This window comes from Artemia franciscana, chromosome 3 (genome assembly GCF_032884065.1).
Source record: "Artemia franciscana chromosome 3, ASM3288406v1, whole genome shotgun sequence".
Classification (NCBI taxonomy): domain Eukaryota; kingdom Metazoa; phylum Arthropoda; class Branchiopoda; order Anostraca; family Artemiidae; genus Artemia; species Artemia franciscana.
In genome coordinates, this window is record NC_088865.1 from 37700615 (window position 1) to 37718258 (window position 17644).

Here is a 17644-nt window from a genome sequence, read left to right on the forward strand (position 1 = left end):
TCTCAGCATCGGGGCTCTGGGGGGTTTGTCATCCTCAAAGATTAACTTCTGGACCTTTCAATTACGTTGAACCAAATGACTATTTTACAATTTTGATTGAATGTGTTTGGCGAAATGGTGGGCGTGGGAGAGGGGCTAGTTGCCCTCCAATCACTTTCGACTATTAGAAAGTACACTAGCCACTTCAGTTTACAATCGATTGAGCTCTTTTCGAAGTTTTTAAGACAGCAAATGGCCATCTGAAAATTTCTTTCAGACGCATCTCGGGAAAATACGATGTGTGTGTGTGTGGGGGGGGGGGGTTGGTTATGCACCCATTCTCCGATCACTCCGAATCTTGAAAAGGGCACTAAAACTTCTGATTACCAATCCAATGTGCCCCTCCAAAGTTTTTACGATCACTCTTTCTATATATATACCTTATATGCCCCCAGGGTATAACGTACAGCCCTCGCCCTGAGGGCTCTGAGGGTTTGTGATCCTCAAAGACATAATTTTTGGACCTTTCAATGACGTTGAACAAAATAGATGTTTTAAAAGTTTGGTTAGATGTGTTTGAGGAAATGGTGGGCTTGGGAGGGGCGTTAGTTGCCCTCCAATCACTTTTGACTATTAAAAAGGACATTAGCCCTTTCAATTTCCAATCAATTGAGCTGTTTTCGAAGTTTCTACGACAACATATGGCCATCTCAAAATTTCTTTCAGACGTATTTCGGGAAATCTTAAAAAGGGCACTAGAAAGTCTAATTTCCAACCAAATAAGCCCATTCAAGAGTCTTTTAAGATCACCATTTCTATATATGCCTTATATGCCCCAGGCATAAGTTACAGCCCTTGCCGTGAGAGCTGTTGGGGAGTCCTCATCCTCAAAGGACATAATTTCCGGTTCTTTCAATTACGTTGAACAAAATGGCTACCTCAAAATTTTGATTGGATGTGTTTGGGTAAATGGTTGGCGTGGGACGGGGGTTAGTTGCCCTCCAATCACTTCCTACTTTTAAAAAGCGCACTAGCCCTTTCAATTTCCAATCGAATGAACTCTTTTCAACGTTTTCCGGACCTTTCAATTACGTTGAACATGGTTGAATTACGTTGTTTGGTTTTTACTTTGAATGGTTACCTCAAAATTTTGATTGGATGTGTTTAGGAAATGGTGGGCGTGGGGGGGGGGGGAGGTAAATTGTCATCCAATCACTTCTGACTATTAAAAAGGGTACTAGCCCTTTCAGTTTCCAATCGAATGAGCTCTTTTCGAAGTTTCTACGACAATAAATGGTCTTCTCAAAATTTCTATCAGATGCATTTTGGGAAAATACGAGGTGTATGTGTGGGAGGAGTATCCACACTCCGATCACTATGAATTCAGATTGAGCACTAAAGCTTCTGATTACCAATCTAATTAGCCCCTTCGAAATTTATGCGATTACCCTTTCTGTGTAAACCTTACATACCCCCAGGGCATAACTTACAACCCTTGCCCTTAGGGCTTTCGGGGGTGGGGTTGAAATCCCCAAATTCATAATTTGCGGGCCTTTTTACTACGTTGAATAAAATGACTATCTCAAAGTTTTGATTGGATGTGTTTGGGGAAATGGTGGGCGTGGGAGGAGAGTTAGTTGCCCTCTGATCACTTTTGACTATTAAATTGACACTAGCCCTTTCAATTTCCAATTGAATGAGCACTTTTCAAAGTTTCTACGACAACTCCTTTGATACGAAGTGCCCTGGTCTAAACAAAACAAATAATACATTTTGCCCACATGACTCTTTACTTAGACTGCGCTATTAAGCTGCCTATGGTCTTTGACTATTTTTGAAGAAATTGGTATCTCAAAATTTCCGCTGGATGCATTTGGGGAAAAAAGGACATATGGGGGGTGGCTGCTGCCCTCTGATCACTGTGACTCTAAAAAGGGCACTAAAACTCCCGATTTCCAATCCAGTGAACCCCTTCTGAAGTTTATATGACCACCCTTTCCATGAAAACCTTAAATGCCCTCGGAGCATAACTTACAACCCTTGCTCTGAGGGCTCTTGGGGTTTTTCTCATACTCAAAGACAGAATCCTTAAATCTTTCAACTACGCCAAACAAAATGGCTATCTAAAAATTTTAATTGGAATTACTTGGGGAATGATGGGCGTGGGAGATGGGCTGGTTGCCGTCCAATCAGTTTTGACTATTGAAAAGGGGACTAGCCCTTTCATTTTCCAATCGAATGAGCCCTGTTCGAAGTTTCTATGACAACAAATTGCCATCTCAAAATTTCTATCAGATGCATTTCGGGAAAATACGATGTTTGTGGAGGGTGGGTATCTTCCCTCCGGTAAGTTTGACTCTTTCTCTCGATTCTTCTTTTTAAAACAGTAAAAACTTTAGCGTAAAGAGCGGGGCGTTGATGAGGAAGCAGCCTCTTTCATATACGAAGTAATTTCTGTGCGTTTTAAGTTTTAATGTCGCTCCTTACTTTCAGTTAAAAAAACTTGTTTTTTTTATTTAATTTCTGAACGTTTTTGAATCAATGCATGTTTTGATTTTGGCTCTCCGCAGAGGAATAATCAAAACGAAATTTGCATATATTTTTTTTGGCTAAATGGCTTTCTCATAATTTTGATCGAATGATTTTGAGAAAAAAAGAGCGGGGGACGAAGCCTAGTTGCCCCCCGATTTTTTGGTTAATTAAAAAGGCAACTAGAACTTTTTAATTTTTTACGAATCTTTTTATTGGTAAAAGATTTACGTAACTTATAAATTAGCTTACGTAAAGAACTTTTGTATTCTCATGTTTTTATTACATATATGAGGGGATTCGCCCCATCGTCAGTACCTCGCTCTTTACACTAAAGCTTGAATTTTATCCCAATTCATTAAGAATGACCCCCTGAATCACAAAAGCCGTAGAATAAGTAGTTGAAATTACTGAAAATACTTTAGAGTAAAGAGCGAGGTATTAGAAGGAGGTGAGCCCTCATATGGGTAATAATTTCTGTTTGTTTTAAGTTTTATTGCTGTTCCTTACTTCCAGCTGAAAAAGCTTTTTCACTTTTATTTTTTAATTGTTTTTTTTTTAAATAATGCTAGTAAATCCTGCTCTCCCTTCATGGAAATTTTCTTCTCTCATTACAAATACTCGAAGGAAAGTTCCCCCAGCATATCCCCCTCTTCTCAACCCCTCCCCCAAACCAAAAAAATCCTCCTGAAAACGCCTGTATACTTCCCAATAACCATTACTATATGTAAGCACAGGTCAAAGTTTGTAACTTGTTGCCACTCCCACGGGGACTGTGGGGGAGTAAGTCGTCCCCAAAGACATAGTTATCAGGTTTTTCGACTACGCTGAATAAAATGACTATCTCAGAATTTTGATCCGTTGACTTTGGGAAAATAATTAGCGTGGGAGGGGGCCTAGGTGCCCTCCAATTTTTTGGTCACTTAAAAAGGGTACTAGAACTTTTCATTTCCGTTATAATGATCCCTCTTGCAACATTCTAGGACCACTGGGTCGATACGATCACCCCTGGGAAAAAGAAACAACAACCAAACAAATAAACACGCATCCGTGATCTGCCTCTGGCAAAAAATGCAAAATTCCACATTTTTGTAGATAGGAGCTCGAAACTTCTACAGTAGGGTTCTCTGATACGCTGAATCTGATGGTGTGATTTTCGTTAAGATTCTATGACTTTTAGAGGGCGTTTCCCCCTATTTTCTAAAATAACGCAAATTTTCTCAGGCTCGTAACTTTTGATGGGTAAGACTAAACTTGATGAAACTTATATATTTAAAACCAGCATTAAAATGCGATTCTTTTGATGTAACTATTGGTATCAAAATTCCATTTTTTAGAGTTTTGGTTACTATTGAGCCGGGTCGCTCCTTACTACAGTTCGTTACCACGAACTGTTTGAAAATACATTAGTTTTAATACTACCCATCAAAAGCTGCAAGCCTGAAAAAACTTGCCTGATTTTCGAAAAAGGATGAAAACACCCCAAAATGTAAACTTATCGAAACGAAAATCCCACCATAAAATTCCACATTTTTTAATTAGCTGCAAAAATGTGGATTTTTTTTTTATTTTTTGCCAGAAAAAAAGACTACGGATGTGTGTTTATTTCTTGTTATCTGTTTTCTTTTTCCAGGGGTGCATATATCGAACCAATGGTCTTAATACATCGAGAGAAGTCTCGTTTGAACGAAAACCAAAAGTTCTAGTGCCCTTCCTGATTGACTAAAAAGATCGGAGGGCAACTAGCCCCCTCGCCAAGCCTTCCCCCCCAAAGAAATCTGATAAAGATTTTGACATAGCTGTTTTAATCAGTATTGTTGAAAGGTAACTATGCCTCTGGGGGAAGGGGATCGAGGCATAGCTATTAGACCTTTAAAAGGAAGGGGGGCTGGGTACCCTCCAATCTCTCTCCAACATGCGTTGGGAATTTCAACATAATAACTTCGGTCGTTCCTCATATATTTGATATTCCCTTTTGACAGCCAGCAAGCATATGCTGTGTTTTGATTGTGTTTGACATCCCTGTCAATATTACCTTGATGCCCTAAACCTTTTTGGATACCCAGAATAAAACATGCCCTCTTTCTCCAATAAAAAAAACAACTTTATACTCTATACTAACAATTGGCTACTCGCATAACTTACAACCCTCTTCCCGGGGGATATGGGGGTATTATTACCCCGCTAAGACATATTTATTTTATCTTTAGACCATTTTAAATAAAATAACTATCTCAAAATTTTGGTAGGATATATTGGGGAAAGGGTGTAGAAGGGTTCTGTTTGCCTTCTGGTCACTTTTGACTCTTAAAAAGTTTTTTTTCTCTCAATTTATTAAAATGCAAATACAGGATTTTATTATTATGGTGTCTGGCTGTATGTTCATGATCCTCAGTATTTTATCCATAGCTTCCATTTCATATAGCCTTAATTCGTACTTTTGTAGCGTCTCTACCCCCTTAGTTCCTCTTTTTCTTCCAAGATCCATGAATCAAAACTTCTTATTTAAAACTCTTTTCTCTTCTACCAGGCTTAAGGCTTTTTCACTAATTTTCGTTGCTAGTTTTCTAACTTTTAACCTTCAGGCTTCTTCTGTAATGTTACACACATTTTTTTTAAGTAAGTCCGTCCATCTTCTACATTCTTATCCTGGAATCCGTCTACCAGTAGTAATAGTTACCAGTAAACAGTTAGCCCCTGCTAAATTTCAGCTTTAAATTAACCCTGGATTCTATCCGAGTATGATCTACACTTTTAATGAAAATGAAACACATATAGCATATAGTATCCTATATCGATCCTGCCAGTCTTTGATTTAGAATAACATAATCAATAAGGCTAGTCGTCTTACCACCATGCAATTAATATGTTAGGTGATAGGCCATTCCATGACCATATTCTGTATCAATCATAACCAGGCTTTTGTACCTATAACATTGTACCAGTCAATTACACGTGATATTTTCCTTTTTCTCCACGAGATTGACCTAAGCTAGGATATTATTTATACCTACAAATTTACAGTGGTAGATATAATGATAATTCTATTCTTTTTCCCTCATACAGAATGTTTCAGATGTCCTTGCTTTAGTATTTCTTTCAGAAGATTGCACGATGGCAATTGGACCCCTCGGTGGGAATGTCTAAGTAGATACTTCAGATATTTGCAGGTAACAAAGAATAGTTTTTGACTATGTGCCTCCTTAGATTTGGCTATTAAAGTCTTATAGGAAAAATATCATTTTTCTACTCGATATCTTCTCTATGTGTTCTTGTTGCTATACATAAAGTTTGCCGGGGTTAGTGCTTTTTCTGTCAGTCAGTTCTACAGGGTCACTATGACCGATACCTTACGCATTTTAGTCCTAATATGTACAACTACTATTCTTGTAATGACTCCTTCTCAAGTTTACTCAAAGCTGTCAAGCCAACTTGTAAACTGACTGCAGAAGTCTCTGGGGGACCTCCAGTTCAATGGATTGTGGTTTTTAGTTCTTGGCAAGACACTTCTATCAAGAAGCTGCATCCTTCACAAGCGATCTCAGGCCTATTACTACGACTTGTTTTGTAAATTCGAGCCTATAAATATTTTGTGACGGTAGGAGAGAGCCTGTAGTGTAAAAACACAGTAATGAAAAGGTTAAATTGCTTTAAAAAAGGACCCAACTAGAGGACCTTCCAATGGATCAAGATCCAGTGCCATGCCGTGTCGTTTACTAGCCTGTATTTTCCTCTAGGGTGCTGCTCCTCAAGATTTCCATGCAACACTGATCGCAGTCATGGTTCTAGTGAGGCTAATTTGTGAAAGCCCATCCCAACGTCCCTCTGAGGTCGTGCCTGTAGGGTTTCCCTCCCGAGAATAGAAAGGTAGAACTTGAACATATGGTGGAATCGCACACCAGAATAGCCCTAGTCATTTATATCCAGCTTAACCTCATTAGGGTATTGTTGTTGTGGAACAAAGGAAGAAGATGTCAAATATTATGGTTTTATTTTCGGTAGAGTTTTATTACTTTTAAAAAAAAGGTGCAGTCCAGGGATAGTTCTGTTCCTGAGATAGTTCTGTTCCTAAATCTGGACATAATAAAACCCGCTATTTTAATAAAAGTGAAATAAATAGAAGGAAAATAATAAAACAAGGACAAGAAACAAATAGAAAAATAAAGCTAGCACGCAAAGACAATGGTACTGAAAAAAAAAAGATGGACTGAAATTTGGTGCTGCATCGGTTAATAGTTTAGAGGTTAAGATACAAAATGATTCAGTAATATTTGTCGCTGAAATAAACCGATTACTACGACCGAAAGATTGGGAAAAAAATTAGATACTGATAATAGTCAGTCTTTATCTATTCTGAACCACTATTGCTAAATATACAACTGACACTAGCATTAAAGAACAAGAGCTAAGAGCTCATATGGCACTTGTGACGGGGCAAGAAGAGCTAAGATCCAAGAGCTCATATGGTATGAGCTCTAACAAAATTCTAAGAATCAATAGATTGATGTCAAAGGAAAATCAGATTATTTACTCCCGGTCGGGATTTAAAATAAGAGCTCTGAGTCACGATGTCCTCCTAAATATCAAAATTCATTAAGATCCGATCACCCACTCGTAAGTTATAAATACCTAATTTTTTCGAATTTTTTCTCTCCCTTTAGCCCCCCAGATAGTCGAATCTGGGAAAACGACTTTATCAAGTCAAATTGTGCAGCTCCCTGACACGCCTACCAATTTTCATCGTCCTAGCACGTCCAGAAGCACCAAACTCGCCAAATCACTGAACCCCTCCCCCCAACTCCCCCAAAGAGAGTGAATCCAGTACGGTTACGTCAATCACGTATCCACGACATTTGCTTATTCTATCCACCAAGCTTCATCCCGCATCCTCCACTCTAAGCGTTTTCCAAGATTTCCGATTTCCCCCTCCAACTCCCCCATTGTCAACAGATCTGGTCGGGATTTGAAACAAGAGCTCCGAGACATGAAATCCTTCTAAATATCAAATTTCATTTAAGATCCGGTCACCCGTTTTTAAGTGGAAAATACCTCATTTTTTTTTAGATTTTCCAAATTAACACTCCCTAGCTCCTCCAAAGAGAACGGGGCCGTTCCAATTATGTCCATCACGTATCTAGAACTTGTGCTTATTCTTCCCATCAAATTTCACTCCGATCTCTCCACTCTAAGCGTTTTCCAAGATTTATGTTTCCCTCCTCCAACCCCCTATGTCCCCGGATCCAATTCGAGTCGAAAATGGAGCATCTGAGACATAATATCCTTCTGTATATCAAGTTTAATTAAGATTCGATCACCTATTCGTAAGATAAAAATACCCCAATTTTCACGTTTCCCAAGAATTCCGGTTTCCCCCTCCAACTCCCCCCAATGTCACAGGATCTGGTCGGAATTTTAAAGTACGAGCTTTAAAGCACAAGATCCTTCTAAATATCAAATTTCATTAAGATCTGGTCACCCGTTCGTAAGTTAAGAATACCTTATTTTCCGGATTATCCCCCCCCCAACTCCACCAAAGAGAGCGGATCCGGTCTGGTTATGTCAGTCACGTATCTTAGACTTGTTTTTATTCTTCCCATCCAGTTTCATCCTGATCTCTCTGCTTTAAGTATTTTCTAAGATTTCCGGCCCCCCCCGCCCAACTGCCCGCCTCCCCAATGACGCTGGATCCGGTTGAGATTATAAATAAGAGATCTGAGTTACGAGGTCCTTCTAAATATGAAGTTTCATGAAGATACGATCACTCCTTCGTAAGTTAAAAATACGTCATTTTTTCTAATTTTTCAAAATTGACCCCCCCCCCACCAATAGAGCGGATCTGTTCCAATTATGTCAATCACGTATCTAAGACTTCTGCTTATTTTTCCCACCAAGTTTCATCCCGATCCTTCCACTCTAAGCGTTTTCCATGATTTTAGGCTCCCCCCCAATGTCACCAGATCCGGTCGATATTTAAAATAAAAGCTTTGAGACAATAAAAGCATTAAAAGCGTTCGTAAGTTGAAAATACCTCATTTTTTCTAATTGTTCAGAACTAACCCCCCCCCCCAACTATCCCAAAGAGAGCGGATCCATCCCGGTTATGTCAATCATGTATCTAGGACTTGTGCTTATTTTTTCCCACCAATTTTCATTCCGATCCCTCCACTCTTAAGTGTTTTCCAAGATTTTAGCTTTCCCCATCCGAACCCCCCAATGTCACCAGATCCGGCCGGGAGTTAAAATAAGAGCTCTGAGACACAATATCCTTCCAAACATCAAATTTCATTAAGATCTAATCAACCGTTCGTAAGTTAATATAATAATAAAAGTATAATACTATTATACGTAAGTATACGTAAGTATAATAAAAATACTTCATTTTTTTCTATTTTTTCAGAATTAACCGGCCCCCAACTCCCCCCAGATGGTCAAATTGGGGAAATGACTATTTTTAATTTAATCTGGTCCGGTTCCTGATACGCCTGCCAAATTTCACCGTCCTAGCTTACCTGGAAGTGCCTAAAGTGGCAAAACCGGGACTGACTGACAGACAGACAGACCGACAGAATTTGCGATTGATGTAAGTCATTTGGTTAATACCAAGTGCCATAAAAACAAAAACAAATCCAATAAAACAGGTAATGGTTGGAAAAACCGTAATAAAGAATCGATGAAATATGTCCTCAGTAAAGGCTGTAATCACCAACACTTTTCGCATTTCTAAGTTTAAATAGTATGTTAACGTCTCTAAAAACCGGAGATTTGAAAGAGCCAAGTGATTTGCTAACGCTGATGCCAAGCTACGGAAAAGAATCAACTTCTCGAATACGAGGACGGTTACAATCCATCTTGGCCTGATCACACGTTGGAATTAAGCACAAGATAATCATTGTCATCTTCACAATTGACGGCAAAACTTTTCAACCTAGTTCAACCAACGCCGTGAGCTTGTAATTAACGTTGACACAGACGTAGGAAGTTAAGATTTTAGTCAAGGCACAAGAGCTATTGTATTTATGTTTGGAAAATTCAACCCCGAAAACTGAATAGCACGTAAAAGATACATGGAAGTCACGCTTAGGTTTCTCATATATATTGGATACTTGGGCAGCCGATATACTTACCCAGGAGTTGGCTTTATTTCTTCACAACTTTTGGCTTGGGATTGACATTTCCAAAACGACCTCGAGTGTTTTTTCAACTCGAATCACAGGCATAGCTTTAGTTTTGTAAATTAGCGGGTAAAGAGATCCTGAATTGCTACAAATTATGCTCTTCCTCCTTTTTTATTCGAGCCTGATGTACTCCAAGGGAGAAGAGACAAAGGGACAAGCCTGTGCTGGTTGATGGCATCTGGAGGTTTGTCGAAGACGTGCTGCCAACCAAGGTCAAGTTCAACGTCCATTGCAGAAATTTACATCATGTTATTGGCGGCGAAGCACTCTTGCACTGTGGTCCTTGCAAGAAGGGAACAAAGCATGAAGATATATGGCTGAATTAGGTGTGTTCAGCTATATTATCATAAAATTTCCATAGTACATGACGGATGAAGCATGGAACCAAGCATAAGAGCAGTGATCTACTGTCGCACTAAGGGGGAAGAACTTAAGCTCAAGTAAATTTGACCTGACAAAGGGTACTTAAAAAGGAGAAATAAGTCTTCTTTGGGAACAGAATAAACCAACAGGCTATCATTAAAATGGAGAACACCTTAGCAACGAAGTTACACATTCGAGTCGAGATGCTAATTTGCTCATCGTCAGAGCTGAAGTAAAGATTTTAGAATCTCAGCCATCTGTAGTAATTGGAAAAGCCACTGATTTTTTGCTACTTCTTTTTCACCACACCCAAAACGAAGAACATTCAGCGTACTTCCACTTTCAACAAAAAGAAAACTAATCGTATGGAATATAAACATGACAAAGATAGTACTTGATGATGTTTTTTTACATTAATATCTTACTTGTTCATGGTTTTTTAGGCTACGATATACCGCCCAGACAGCCTTTTAAGTTACTCACCGTCAATAATCACCAGACGGACGGCAAGTTTGTCAAGCTTGCTCAGGTTTTCCTAGATTTGGCCTCTAAAAAAACTCAAGTAAACGGGTGCTTGACTCTGAATCTTTATCCCCCCCCCTGGGGGGATAAAGAAAAAAATTTTGGCCCAAAATTTTTTTTTGTTGCGTAATATTTTTCTTGGACTAGGGACTTATGGCCGTAACTTTCAAACTGTTCAAGTTCAAACAACAAGTTTTCGGTCCATTTCAGGGCACCCTTCTACCTCTGAGCAAAAATGTTAGGTCCCCTTAGTGTCGAGCAATGATCCTTGAACGTTTCAAGTCCATCAGAAATAAAAGTTTTTTGGCCCCTTTTTGAGACCCTTTTTTGGGGGGAGGATGTATAGGGAGTACCCCCATCTAAAGTTTTGCCTGTGCGGTAGGGTCCAATCGGCCCAAAGACTTATGGCTTTAACTTGCAATCTGTTGAGGAAAAAAAGTTTGTTGGCCCTTTTTGGCCCGAGTTTTCAGGCAAACCAGTATTTTATGAATCAAGCTCTTTTTTTTTGGGGGGGGGGGGTATTTGGGGTCCCCTTTCAAAATATGTGACATATCTGAAAGGATTTTCAGATATAAGTTTCAAGACAATCAAAAAAAATGTTTTTTAAATTAATAGGATTTTCTTTTGAATTATTATTAATAGAATTTTCTGATTGACTGAAAAGTTCTGTAAAAAATTGCTGTAAGTGCTTCAAATTAGCGCTAATTGAGTCTCAGTATAAGTAAAATCTCATTGTAAATGGGTGTTTATTTATGATTTTATTTGGGACTGTTGCTGTAGAACTGTAGTTGAACAGTCCTACCTACAACTTAATTTAACCAATTAAATAATATAATTTAATCAGATTAATTTTTAGTAATCAAACCTTGATATTTCCCTGTTTTACAAAAATGACAGGAATACGTTTGAACATAGTTGTCTTACTAAAAATTTTCGGTGATCTTAACCATTGCAACCCTATATATATTTTCATGAAATCGTATTCCTGCCCTTTTTCTGTAAACTTTGACCTGCATGTGCCAGGTGCGATAAATGTAAGTCTCTGACTTGTTTGTCAGTAAGTATGATTAATCTTTAGTACATTGCGCCTTGTATTCATAATTAAGTCACAGTAAAAATGCCGAAAAAATTGTGGTGTCTTTAAGAACTTGTATCTCCAGTTTTTCCTCTCTGCCAAGGACTTGATTGCTGCTTGGTGAGATTGCGTTATTCATCGACACCTTCTCTCAGTTGGATTCTGGTTTTTGGATTACTTTTAATATAATATTTGTGCTATTTTATTTTGAAAGGTAAGCTTGGATGCTGTTATTCTGGTAGTGACCAAATCTCTATCGCAACTAGAACAAAGAAATGCATCTGACAGTTCTTTCAAAAATGAGTTGAAGTTCTCTTGTGGGTCTTATTTACTGATGGCCTTCGCGTAGGCGATTCGGTTCATTAAAGGCTGGAAGGATCGCCATTGATCCCTAATGTAGTAATAGTGTCAGAATGTCTAAAGCCAAAGGGCGTGGTTCATTTATTCGTAATTTTGCAAGAGAACGAAAATGAGGTCTTTCAAGTTTTTTTTACGAAAAAAACTGAAACGGCTACTTAACTGTTCGAAAAAAGACTCACTTTCTGCATGGATTAATAGCTACGGACCAAGGTAAATAAAAATAATAAACCAAGCATTCTGGGCATGTACCCCGATCTCCTGATAATCCTGAATAGGTCTTCAATTTGAGAACATGTAGTATCCCTCGGCTGTGATAATTAAATGTGCGATATACACCATTTTTGTAACTTTTCAGGAGAGCCAAAAACCAGAAAAAAGCTTGTCCACTGTGGTCGCTCTGAAGCATGAGGTTAATGAAGATAAAGGGATTGTATTCTGAACCAACTTTTTATGCTCTTTTTAGTAATATAGGCCAAAATTCAAGTAATCCGCAGGATTCAAAATTATTCTTTTTTATGGCGTATGTATCCTCTCTCCTGTAGATAAGATAATCCTTTTCTGTCAAAAGTATTCTGAGCGAATCCAAAATTAATCCTTTTTTGACATCTGTCTCCTTTTTCCTTCACAAAAAAGGAGAAAAATGCGAAGTCCCCATGTTATACCTCCATAAGATAATCCTCTTCTGTCAAGACTGGCTTATTTCTCTTTTTTATCTTCAGAGCTTAAGATACGGCAATTCTGACTACGTCATTCGATTCCTCTTGCTGAGTTTACCAGCGACACGCACATACCTCATTTTCGATCAAACTGACATATCATGTTGCACAAATGATATGTTGCATTTTTTAACTATCACAGCCCATTTTTCCAACCTTCTTTAGTATCTTTACAATGACCATTTTCCTATTTTAGTAGGAATAGCACAGAGGAATACAAAAAGGGCTATGGGACCGAAAAGTGCTTTATGGGAATGTGGAATGAAACACGACGGTGATCGCTTTGGAATGGTCAAGTTTCCGCGGTTTAATTTCTTGGCTGCTACCAACTAGCTAGTAGCACACCTTCATAGGTGCATAAATCACAGATTGGGAACCATCACTGTAGTGACGCATTTTGTTTTCAAAAAAGACTGAGATATATCCTTCGGTTTTTGGTGCAATTAAATAAAATATGAATGCCATGCAACAATTACACTGAAAATTATGTTCTCAATAATTGAAGTCGAGTTACAATTTATATTACTTTTCTATAATTAGTTTTACTCTGAGGAATTTAAAGCTAAATATGAGTTACGATAACTTCCGTTTTTGGGAATTATCTCCTTATTAACGAAATTTTATCAGGGGCGTAATTTGACATTGAAAATTTTAAACCTAATGAATTTTAAAAGTTTTGTGTTAAAGAAACCTGAATATTTTTATGTTGATCCTGACATCAACACTCCTTTTTTAAAGTTTTGATTTCTACTTGCACGAGTCGCTCCTTACTTACAGTTCACTATCACGACCTGTTTGACAGTTTGTAACCACGAGCTGTTTGATAAGTAAAGTTACATTTCGTAAAATTTGTCCAAATTCTTTTGTTAGTAAAATAGGAAAATAAGAGTGACTTAAGCTATCATTTTTTTTTCTAAACCCTTTTCCTTCCTCTGTTATTCATCTGTTTTTATTTGTGGTTAAATTTTGCAAATTTGTGGTTGTAGGGTGATAAATTTGTTTTTGCTCGATAAGAATAAAAAACGGGAAAATCGCCTAAAACGCAGTCAGTATGCATTGTGCAGTATATATGATCATTAATCATTCAATTTATTTCATTATTGCATAAGTAATAAGGTACATTTTGGTTTTTACCTGTTCAAAGTCAAAACACATTTACAATAAGCAATTACAGTTTGAAGCTCATTAGAAATGTGATTAACGTCATTAGAACGTCATTAGAAATGTCCGTTTTGTCAGAGAAGCCGTCCGTAAAATACTCGTTGAAATGGGACAGTTGTCCCTCCAAAATTGAATAAGAAGTTCTCTTCAGTTTTTCCCCTCCCCAAGAAAATTCTTGAATTTCCCTCATCTACCCAAACGAGAGATATGATTTGTATTTTATTCAAAACAAATTGAAAAGAGGTACAGGCATGTAACAGTTTGTCACTAGTAAATGGTCGCTACACTTAGGTTAATCAGGTATGATAAGTTTATGTTATAACTGAAAAATTCACTTAATGCATTTTGGATTTTTTTTTCAAGACTTTCAGCTAGATTTTAAATTTATTTATATACAAGGTTGTGACTTCATTTATAGTGTTCTTAGCCTTTGTTCTTCCGTATGAAGAAAGTAAAATTCAAATTGGGATAAGTCCTTTTATTAGACAGAGATCTTCATGAGCAGAAAAACTGAAGTATCATAGTTAATACAATTTATACAGAATAAAGTAATTATTTCCGGGTCACAGATAGTTTCCGGTTCATTGGCTGAGAGGGTTCGTTCGAAGTCTTGAGTTTCAATATCCAGAATATCAGAAATATCTAGAACTTTTTGTGTCTATTTTTCGCTGTCCAATAAAAGGACTTATTCCTATTTGAAATTGTATTTATGCGTCATAGACATACATTTGATCTTCTAAAAGAATGCCTGTTTTCTTCCGTACAGTTATTACAAATTTATTTTTACTACTAAATAAAAAAAAAACGTTTTTTACATGGAAGTAAAGGGCAGTGTTAGGACTTGACACAAATAGAAAATTTTCTCAATAGAACGGAATTTCCTCCTCATGTTTATTCTCTTAAAAATATAAGGTTTTCAGTTTAAATTTTGATTGGTGTTACAGAGATTTATTTTACAGCATTTTTATTTTTTGCTTTTGTTCTTACGTACCTTTTTTAATAGTGTTAAAATAGAAAAAATGATTTACATGAAAGTAAAGAGCAACGTTAAAATTTGAAATGATGAGGAATTACCCTAAACATGATAGGGCAGCCTCCCCCTTCCTCTTACGCCCTTCGATAAATTCTTGCTTTTCAATGAAATTAATGTGCATTATCAAATGTATGTTGTTTTTTTTTTTTATCGCCATGCTTGAAAATGACTCTGTTTGTTAAGGTGACTTCTTTGAAAATACAGGGTTTTTAGTTCAGCTAAATTTTCAGTTCGAATTTTGTGACAGACAATAGATAAATAAAAAACTACAAATCAATTGCATGTTATACTTGCTATTTTCTAATAAATCTTTAGTGAATACCAGTTAAAGTATAGCATAAAGAGTGGAACTGGGAGAATCGGTAGCTCCTCCCCCCATGGATTTAGAGCAATTTTTGTTCGTTCTAAGTTTTAACATTGTTTTTTGGTTTCTTATGGGAAAATTCTTTTTTTATTTAAGTCCCGTCCGTTTTTAAACTGTTTATAATGAGTTAACCATAGACTCCACAGCAATTTACTTATAAAGGAAACGTACCACCACAGCAGATCGGTATTGTGTGCCCATGAATTTCTACATGTTTTCATAAGGCTTTCCAACATCTTAAACGTAGCTACTCTCTCTTTTTTTTCTTATGAAATTCATTTGGCATAATCACGACCAATATTATTCCATGGGATATAAAATGGTAGGAAACATTATTTTATTGAAAGGGGGGCAGCTTGCCTCTTTTTTGTTGTGATTTCTGATCATTATAGTTTTGTATTTATTAATAATTTGAGTTCATACTCATTTTAGATTCAACTTCCTCGTTTGAAATGATTTGTGTTCCAGGTTTATTATTTTCGAGGGGTATCGAGTAATGACAGCTTCAGTATTATAATACTTTTCTTTAAAAAATTTTCACGTGAAATTTGAATGTTCAATCGAAATTTCCATCCACTTGTTGTTTTTATACATCTTTGAATTAGCCTCTTGTAAAATTTTGTTGTTTCAGGTCTTTAAAAATTGAATATTAAATTTGCAGGTGATAAAAATATTTGTAAATTAATGAACAAAAAAAAAATCATAACCGTTAAAATAGGTGATGTAAGAGAACAAATAACTATGTTAGAAAACATAATTATAACTTTATGTTCCTGTGTTGAGGATTCACGAGTTCTTAGACCAAAAGAGTATGGAAAAAAGAAAAAGGAAAAAAGAAAAAGAGTTTGGTCCTGGACCAAAGAGTATGGAAAACTTATAAGAGTGGAATCTGGCATTGGTGTAAGGAAAAAAAATCGCCTACGCCATCTAACGTTTGGTGTTTTTTTTTTTTTTTTAGAGTGATAATAATGCAAACTTAGTCTAATTATTGTAGTTGATGAAATTAGTATAGTAAAAGTTTCTGATTTCAGTACACCGGTTTCCACAAGTTATCCATGCCTTTTGTACTGGACTACGGAAATTACGTAATTAATTTGGTTAATATCAAATGCTATTTGTGGATTTGTGGATTACCAATATCAATTCCGAATATCAACTCTGAATTTTACACAGAAACTATGAACACGAACCCTGGACATGAACTTGAAATCTGAACACGAACTAACTTAAAAAATATATGAACACATAAAAGTAAGATTGTCTCTGACGTGGGCCACCGTAGACGTGGGAGAATCAAATGTATGAAAAGTCAAAATCGAAATTGCTCTGCGCATAAATAATATCTCAATGGCGAGAGTCAGCCTGATAAAAATAGAATTTGAAACTAATTTCTTCCCTGTTGCGAAATTACATTGAAAACAGGCTACCTTCTCCGAGCTTTTAGCTTGTGACTTAAAATTAAAACGGACACATCCGATAAAAAAGGGACACGGGCCCTAACATCCATAAATTCCTAAATAGTAACTTTGGTGAAAAGCAAACCCTATCTGTGAAATTTTTACTTTTTATGTCTTGACTTTGAACATCTATACATCAATAATAGCCTCAGATCTATAATTAACAAGGTTGGCACGCTTTAGATACCATTTCAGGAATGTGTCTGTAGTGAGTCTGTTTTTTATGGAATATCTCCATAATTTTAGACTTTGCTCCTGTAATTAAAATTATATTGTCTCACTCGAGGCACTTTTTTCTGCTTGTGGCTGTTCGGACAAAAATTGATATCTTGAAATTTTGAACCGTCCCACGTGGGCCATAGGGACACATTTAGAGTTGAGGAGATGGCAGGATCCCCTCGATCAGCTTCATCCTTCAAAACTGGATCTCCGATTTTTCCATATATTTACCCCTTTCCCTATTTTCTGCGACAATGATTCCTATTTGAAAAAACAATTACTTAAGACTGGTCGCTTTTTACTAAGGTAAGCTTATTCCATTTAATACTATTCAAGGTTTCCATTTCAAGGCTTTTGTCAAATTGTATATTTTGCAGATTGTTTGAAACAATTTTCTTCACTCAACATTTATTGTTCACAGATAAAAAAAAATCGTTAATCGTCAATGCTAACAATGGTCAGCAGCATTTGGTACGGTAGAAACACGCCTTAAGTGACATCATTAAATTGACCCGAATCCCAAAATTCAGGATTTTCCTGTTTAAGCCTGGTTGGCTGAACAAGAAACATAGTCCCTGAAGTCTATCTCACAAACAAAATGAATATTGATAACATCGACTTAGCAACTCGCTATTATAAGGCTTAACCGCAAACTAAATCAGTTAATGCATATTCGTAGTCGTTTTAAAGT

At 36.8% G+C, this 17644-nt stretch overlaps 1 protein-coding gene across 3 annotated transcripts in view; it reads left to right on the top strand.

Moving 5' to 3' along the window:
• The window catches only part of LOC136025249 (phenoloxidase-activating factor 2-like), a 100462-nt gene that overhangs the window by 4106 nt on the left and 78712 nt on the right, over positions 1 to 17644 (top strand). Inside the window, exon 1 of one of the 3 annotated variants that reach the window (XM_065701091.1) lies at positions 11706 to 11857. The exons of 1 other annotated variant lie outside the window; for it this stretch is intronic. The gene's annotated coding sequence lies outside the window, so the exon portion shown is untranslated. Of the gene's footprint in view, positions 1 to 11705; positions 11858 to 13782; positions 13836 to 17644 lie in introns of those variants that run through there. One more of the 3 variants, XM_065701092.1, reaches the window with a different exon arrangement.